Genomic DNA, 6859 nt, shown 5'->3' with positions numbered 1-6859 from the left:
ACCAACATAAAAACCTAAACAACCTACTTACATTGTGAAGTCTCCGAGTTGTGACTGTGGTTCACTGAAACAAACTATCAGACATATGAGAGACAAGTGCGTCCTACGATCCTATAAAGACACGTGGAAGATTTTATGATTTCCAATACCACTGTGGTGGAATAGATTAGAACCCTAGATATTAATATTTAGTCGATTACTCTTTATTTGATGCAGTGACATTCATTACATATTATAAATGTACAGCATGTGTGTGCCATACGAATGAGAAGGATGATGATGATGATGTTCATGGGAAAATGAAAATTCGAAAACGGGGACCTCTTCAAATGGGGATGTCCTGAATATGTTTGGTTTCATGTTGACAAGGTTTCGACTGTCCTTGTGTATCTAAGACTCCAGCCTGGTCAGACTCTTAGATGATGTAGCAACATCAGTTTTAGAAGATCCAGCTCATCTTGTGAAACCTAGCAGCATATAGGGCAATGAAATTGATTCAGATGTTGTGTACATAATGTGGTTCGACTTCAAAAATAGCAGATAGCATGGAAGTTGGTCAAGTCGTGTTTCATCTAGATAAACGTGTACGAAAAATTCCGGTGGCAAAACGAAACAACAAAATCGTGAATCTGTTAAAGAAAACAAAACGTGAAGAGCATCCAGATTTATAAGCTGTACGTGAGGAAAAGGGTCGTAAAGAACGAGAAGGCAAAAAGAGGCTTCTCCGAGAACAACGTGGTAGTGAGAAGGAAGAAGAGAGAAGAAACAAAAAAGAAGCTAAACTGAGGAATTAGTGTAATTCAATGAAACGTGAGACTATGACGTTAAGTAAATACGTTTATGGAAATCATTCTGATTTCATGTAACCTCTACTGAAGAGATGGAGCAGAATATACAGTCTACAGATATTAAGGAAACAATGTTTCGTAGTTCAATTTACATTTGACTATCTCGATACTGTGAAAATTGGTAATTTGTGGTAAGATCTTATGGGACCAAACTACTGAGGTCATCGGTCCCTAAGCTTAAACACTATTTAATCTAACTTTAACTTGCGCTAAGGACAACAGACACACACACACACACACACCCATGCCCGAGCGAGGACTCGAACCTCCGACGGGGGGAGGGGGGGGTGGGAGAGGGGGGGGCGGGAGCCACGCCAACCGTGACAAGGCGCCTGAGACCGCTCGGCTACCCCGCGCGGCCCGACACTGTGAAAGTAATGACGTGTTAATATTTAAACCAGGGCCATTTTCTATTCAGTAAATGCCTTTCTTTGAAGGAAGTCAAATATTTTCTCCGCTCGGATTTGTGAGCGTGCGTTGTCCTCACCTTGATTTTATTATCATCGACGCGTGTGTCACAGAAGTACCGTCAAATAAATTAACTGCACCAAGCATCCGAATGCTCTATGTGGGTTCTCTCAGCAAATAATGCCACAGGCACATTTCTGTTTTCAGCATGAATGTGGGACATGGCCCAGTATCAAGTACAAATGTCGGACATCTTTATTGCTCTGGTGACAATTGAGAGTCGTACATAGTCGACACAAAGTACTCCAACTTATTGTCTAGTCTCACAGTAAAAAGTAAATGGGTTGGCCTTACAACAACGCATGAACACATCTCGTCCACCTTGCGAGCTGCTTCCTCTAGGATACAGCAATCAACCGGATTGATCGGCTGAGATGACACCTAGTTGGGAGGAGCTGAAACTAGATGAGCATGGCCTCAGGAGCCGTTTCCAAAAAATGGATGGCCGCAGGAGCGTTTCACTCGAAGAATGGGACAGGCTTGAGCAGTCCCGTCTCCACCAGCTTGTGGACAACATCTCAACGACGATCCAAGCATGTTGCGGACAGGACGTAGATACACGGTACTGAATGATAAATAGCACCAGATTTTGATCTCGCAGATACGATATGAAGTATTCTTTCGAACAGACAGTCCTTTTTTTTTCAAAGTCAAGCTACTTTTTTTCTTTCATAAAGCTAATTCTTTCACTGCCTAAGCCTCTTGAATTTAAACCGACGCAAGCCATACCGATGAAAGATGCTCTTCGACTTTTAAAGGATTTGATCTCACAAGGGCACCGCAACTACTCGTCACCACCGATTTAGTCCAAATTTATGGTATATTGGTCAGAAATGATAGTTACTGAACTGGGAGATCCAAATTTCCAAGCGTTTAAAGAAAAAAAAAATATTTCGCGCATCGGGCGGTGCCTCAACTATTTATGTTAGTCTGGATACCTGTCCGCAGGTGACGCAGCGGAAAGAGTACATAACGGTAATCGGAAGGTCGTGTCGTCGAGTACATATGCGGAAACTTTTTCTTTTCCATTTTTATTTTACCTACACAGCAAATAAACCTAAATAATGTTCAGTATATTGTATTTATTAATTTTTATTAAAAGGCCTGAAAAGAAAAGACATAGGAAAATTTGAGATCGTAAATAAATTTCCAGGAAGATATTTAAAGGCGTACACAACAACTTCGTGTATAAGATACTTTCAATTGCTGGTGTAGTATTCATCGTAAAACTGGGGAAACGATAATTCTCTCGGCACGTTGGACACGTTACAAACGACGCAATACAAACTTGGTTTGCATTCGCAAAATGTTCTCTCTCATCGTACAGTTTGGTAGCAAACCACGTAGCTCATGATTTGGTCAAATATTTGCGAGAGCAGCTAGTGATGCACAGTGGAACGTAGTTTGACGAAGTCTTCTCGGTATGTGATTCCGTTTTCTCTCTCGACGAGACATTTTACTTCACCGAGAAATTGTTCGCGTTTAGCTGGCGATGGCTGTTAGAAGGCCAATATAAAACTTACGGAATACGAAATCCTGTACGTTTGAACTTCAGTCCCTTCTTGGAAAGTTATTTGCACAGTCCTCGTGGATACTGTAACTATTATATTTTCCTGTAAAATATACTACTGGCCATTAAAATTGCTACACCAAGAAGAAATGCAGATGATAAACAGGTATTCATTCGACAAATATATTATACTAGAACTGACATGTGATTACATTTTCACGCAATTTGGGTGCATAGATCCTGGGAAGTCAGTACCCAGAAAAACCACCAGTGGCCGTAATAATGGCCTTGATACGCCTAGGCATTGAGTCAAACAGATCTTGGATGGCGTGTACAGATACAGCTGCCCATGCAGCTTCAACACGATTCCACAATTCATCAAGAGTAGTGACTGGCGTATTGTGACGAGCCAGTTGCTCGGCCACCATTGACCAGATGTTTTCAGTTGGTGAGAGATCTGGAGAATCTGCTAGCCAGGGCAGCAGTTGAACATTTTCTGTATCCAGAAAGGCCCGTACAGGACCTGCAACATGCGGTCGTGCATTATTCTGCTAAAGTGTAGGGTATCGCAGGGATTGAGTGTAGGGTAGAGCCACAGGTCGTAAAACATCTGAAATGTAACGTCCACTGTTCAAAGTGCCGTCAGTGCGAACAAGAGGTGACCGAGACGTATAACCAATGGCACCCCATACCATCATGCCGGACGATACGCCAGTATGGCGATGACGAATACACGCTTCCAATGTGCGTTCACCGCGATGTCGCCATACACGGATGCGACCATCATGATGCTGTAAACAGAACCTGGATTTATCGAAAAAATGACGTTTTGCCATTCGTGCACCCAGGTTCGTCGTTGAGTACACCATCGCAAACGCTCCTATCGATGATGCAGCGTCAAGGGTAACCGCAGCCACGGTCTCCGAGCTTATAGTCCGTGCTGCTGCAAACGCCGTAGAACTGTTTGTGCAGATGATTGTTGTCTTGCAAACGTCCCCATCTGTTGACTCAGGGATCGAGACGTGGCTGCACGATCCGTTACAGCAATGCGGATAAGATGCCTGTCATTTCGACTGCTAGTGATACGAGGCCGTTGGGATCCAGCACGGCATTCCTTATTACCCTCCTGAACCCACCGATTCCATATTTTGCTAATAGACATTGGATCTCGACCAACGCGAGCAGCAATGTCGCGATACACTAAACCCCAATCACGATAGGCTACATACCGACCTTGATCAAAGTCGGAAACATGATGGTACGCATTTCTCCTCCTTACACGAGGCATCACAACAACGTTTCACCAGGCAACTTCGGTCAACTGCTGTTTGTGTATGAGAAATCAGTTAGAAACATTCCTCATGTCAGCACGTTGGATTCGTCAACACCGGCGCCAACCTTGAGTGAATGCTCTGAAAAGGTAATCGTTTGCATATCACAGCATCTTCTTCCTGTCTGTTAAATTTCGCGTCTGTTGCACGTCATCTTCGTGGTGTAGCAATTTTATTGGCCAGTAGTGTATATACATACTATTTGGGGTGGAAAAGTGACAAAAGTATGACATAAGGGGTAGCATCAAACCAAAAGTTTTAAGAAAATCATAAAAAGTGACATGAGATTCAACAAATACAGAATGTGGTATCACGTAAAGAGGCCATCACAGAGGTGTCAAACTTGACAGCGGAACTGCAAGTTTGATTAGACACTGACAGCGGTCGTGCAGGATCCGGTGGACCAATGGAGCACGCCCGCTGACTATCACCTCCAGCGGCTCAGTATAACGAGCGTCCTCTGCTGCTGCAATATAGGACGACCGGCGGTAGCCAGGCATCCCACTCGCACTTCGAGCCTCTTCGCCTACGTGACACTATGCAGACGCCACCTAGTGATGGTTCTGATACCATCATTTGTGCTTCAGACAGTCTCATCCTTGTTGACACTGAGAGCTGGCCTTTCTTAGGAGTCTTCGTTTTCCTGGAGAAATAAAAGTTAAGTAAATTGTTTGTTTACTATATTAACATCTTCGCTAATCATTTCTGCTCCTGTCCAGCTTTCCCTACGACGACTGTTGCTGTGTCACTCTGCAGCCTACCTCTCCTTAGCGTTGTGCACAAAGTCGTACACAACGTATCTGGCGACGAGTACCAGTAGCTACGTGAGGCTATCATTAAGTCTAATAATTTTTTTCCTGTTCGGTCGCCTTATTAATTGTTTTCTTTCGGTTGGTTGTCTTCTGTTTCCCCAGTGTTTCCATTGCTTGTGCTCTTCGTGTTCTAGGATCCCAAGCTGGTGCTTTTGCACCCCCCTTTTTTTCTCTCTGTGTTGTTTTTGCTTTTCGCTGTTTCTATTTGAGCATTGCTTAACTGGTAATGGCTACTGCACCGTAATCGCCAGCTTCACCGCCTGCAGTTGATCTAAGTCGGTTTATTCAGTTTCAGAGTCAATAAATGGCTCAATTGTTCGACGTGGTGAATCACTTCATGACTATGTAAACGACTTTAAACAAGACGCCGGACCCAGTGGCAGCGCCATCGCCTGCATCGCTTGCGCATATGACGCCACTTCGTGGATTTGATGAGATTAGGAAAGACTGGACAGAGCACCTCGAGCAGCTCAATGTGCACATCGCAAGGCATCATGTGCAAGGTACTGACAAACACTGTTATTTCTAGGCCGTGCCGGGAGTCACTGTTCACAGGCTTTGCGCCAAACTTTCTCCTGCGTCCCGCCCTGAACTAGTGCAATATGAGAACCTATTGTGGACGCTTACAAATTATTATGAGCACAGGGTATAAATGACAGCTGCCCGTTACAAATTCTTCAGGATGCGTAAGCAACAAGAAAAGAAATACTGTCAGTGGGTGCCTAAATTGCAAGGCATTACTAGGCAGCGTAGATTCAAATTTGACTGTAGCAAATATTACAGTAGGCACCCCCTTCTGCTATTCCTCCGCGCAATTCTAAGTCACAAACAGTGTGTATGATGTTTTGAAAGCCCCACAGTGTCATAGTGCAAAGCAACAACGTAATAGTACTACAGTGTTTTTTGTAGTATACGGATAAGGTTGGAACTTGATTCACTCTGGATTTTATAGAAATCTCTCTTCTTACATGGCATGTTAATTCCCTTAATTGCCGACAGTTTACTTTTTTTTAATGGATCTTTTGGATAATTTTTTAAGAAACCAATTTTCAAATATTGACGCAAATTTTCTGTGGAATAAATTGAATTTGACATTATCATCTCTTTCTACGCATACTTCATCCAATACCAACCCTTTTAGCTTACTCTTAAAACATTCTATCCTGTTCTGATTAATAAACCTCACTGGTTTTTATGAACATGCCCTCAGGCTGGCATCATGATCAGGTTAGGAACTGGATATACATTAATTGTTTCAGCCTGACCACAGCCTGTAAAATTGTTATCACTCAGTGTCCTACTATTTTACTGTACACGAGTAAAAATTTAGTACTGAAATTGTATTGAAACACCCAAATAATAATTCTAGTTCATTTATCCTGTCAATATCTTTTAAGAAATCTACATTGAAATCTCCACAAATTACTAATTACTTCTTCTTGCCTGAGAGGTAGCTCAATAATGCATCTATATTTCTCGTAAATAGCTGAGAGTTGCGTAGGGTGGCCTGTAGACTCTTACAATTATCGGAGAAGTATTCTGCAGTAACAACTCGCAAGCACATGCTTCTAGCTTCTGATCGACGCAAAAACTAATTGTTCTTATATTTTTGACTTTGTATCCAAATTTTACATATGTTGCAACTCCTTTTTCAGTATTAAATCCACACGAAACTGTTGCAAGTCACAATCCCTCATATTTAACTTCTCCATCCCTAGTTACATAATGGCACAGAACGTATGTCCCTTCAGAATTTTTCACATCATCTAGTCATTCAATAAGCTGGTCTATCTTGTATCTCAACCTTCTATGTTCTGATGAAACAAATTATTTTTTTTAAACTGTTACACATATTATGGTCTTCTAGTACACTAATTTCTTTCAAAACTC

The 6859-nt window shown here is 42.4% G+C and overlaps 1 pseudogene; it reads left to right on the top strand.

The window, feature by feature from the left end:
* The first annotated feature begins 273 nt into the window (after positions 1 to 273).
* On the top strand, positions 274 to 794 carry LOC126282132 (coiled-coil domain-containing protein 25-like; annotated as a pseudogene).
* The last annotated feature ends 6065 nt before the right edge of the window (positions 795 to 6859 follow it).

Source organism: Schistocerca gregaria, chromosome 1 (assembly GCF_023897955.1).
Source record: "Schistocerca gregaria isolate iqSchGreg1 chromosome 1, iqSchGreg1.2, whole genome shotgun sequence".
Lineage (NCBI taxonomy): Eukaryota > Metazoa > Arthropoda > Insecta > Orthoptera > Acrididae > Schistocerca > Schistocerca gregaria.
Note: the sequence above shows the minus strand (reverse complement) of the source record. Positions and strands in the feature narration are given on the sequence as shown.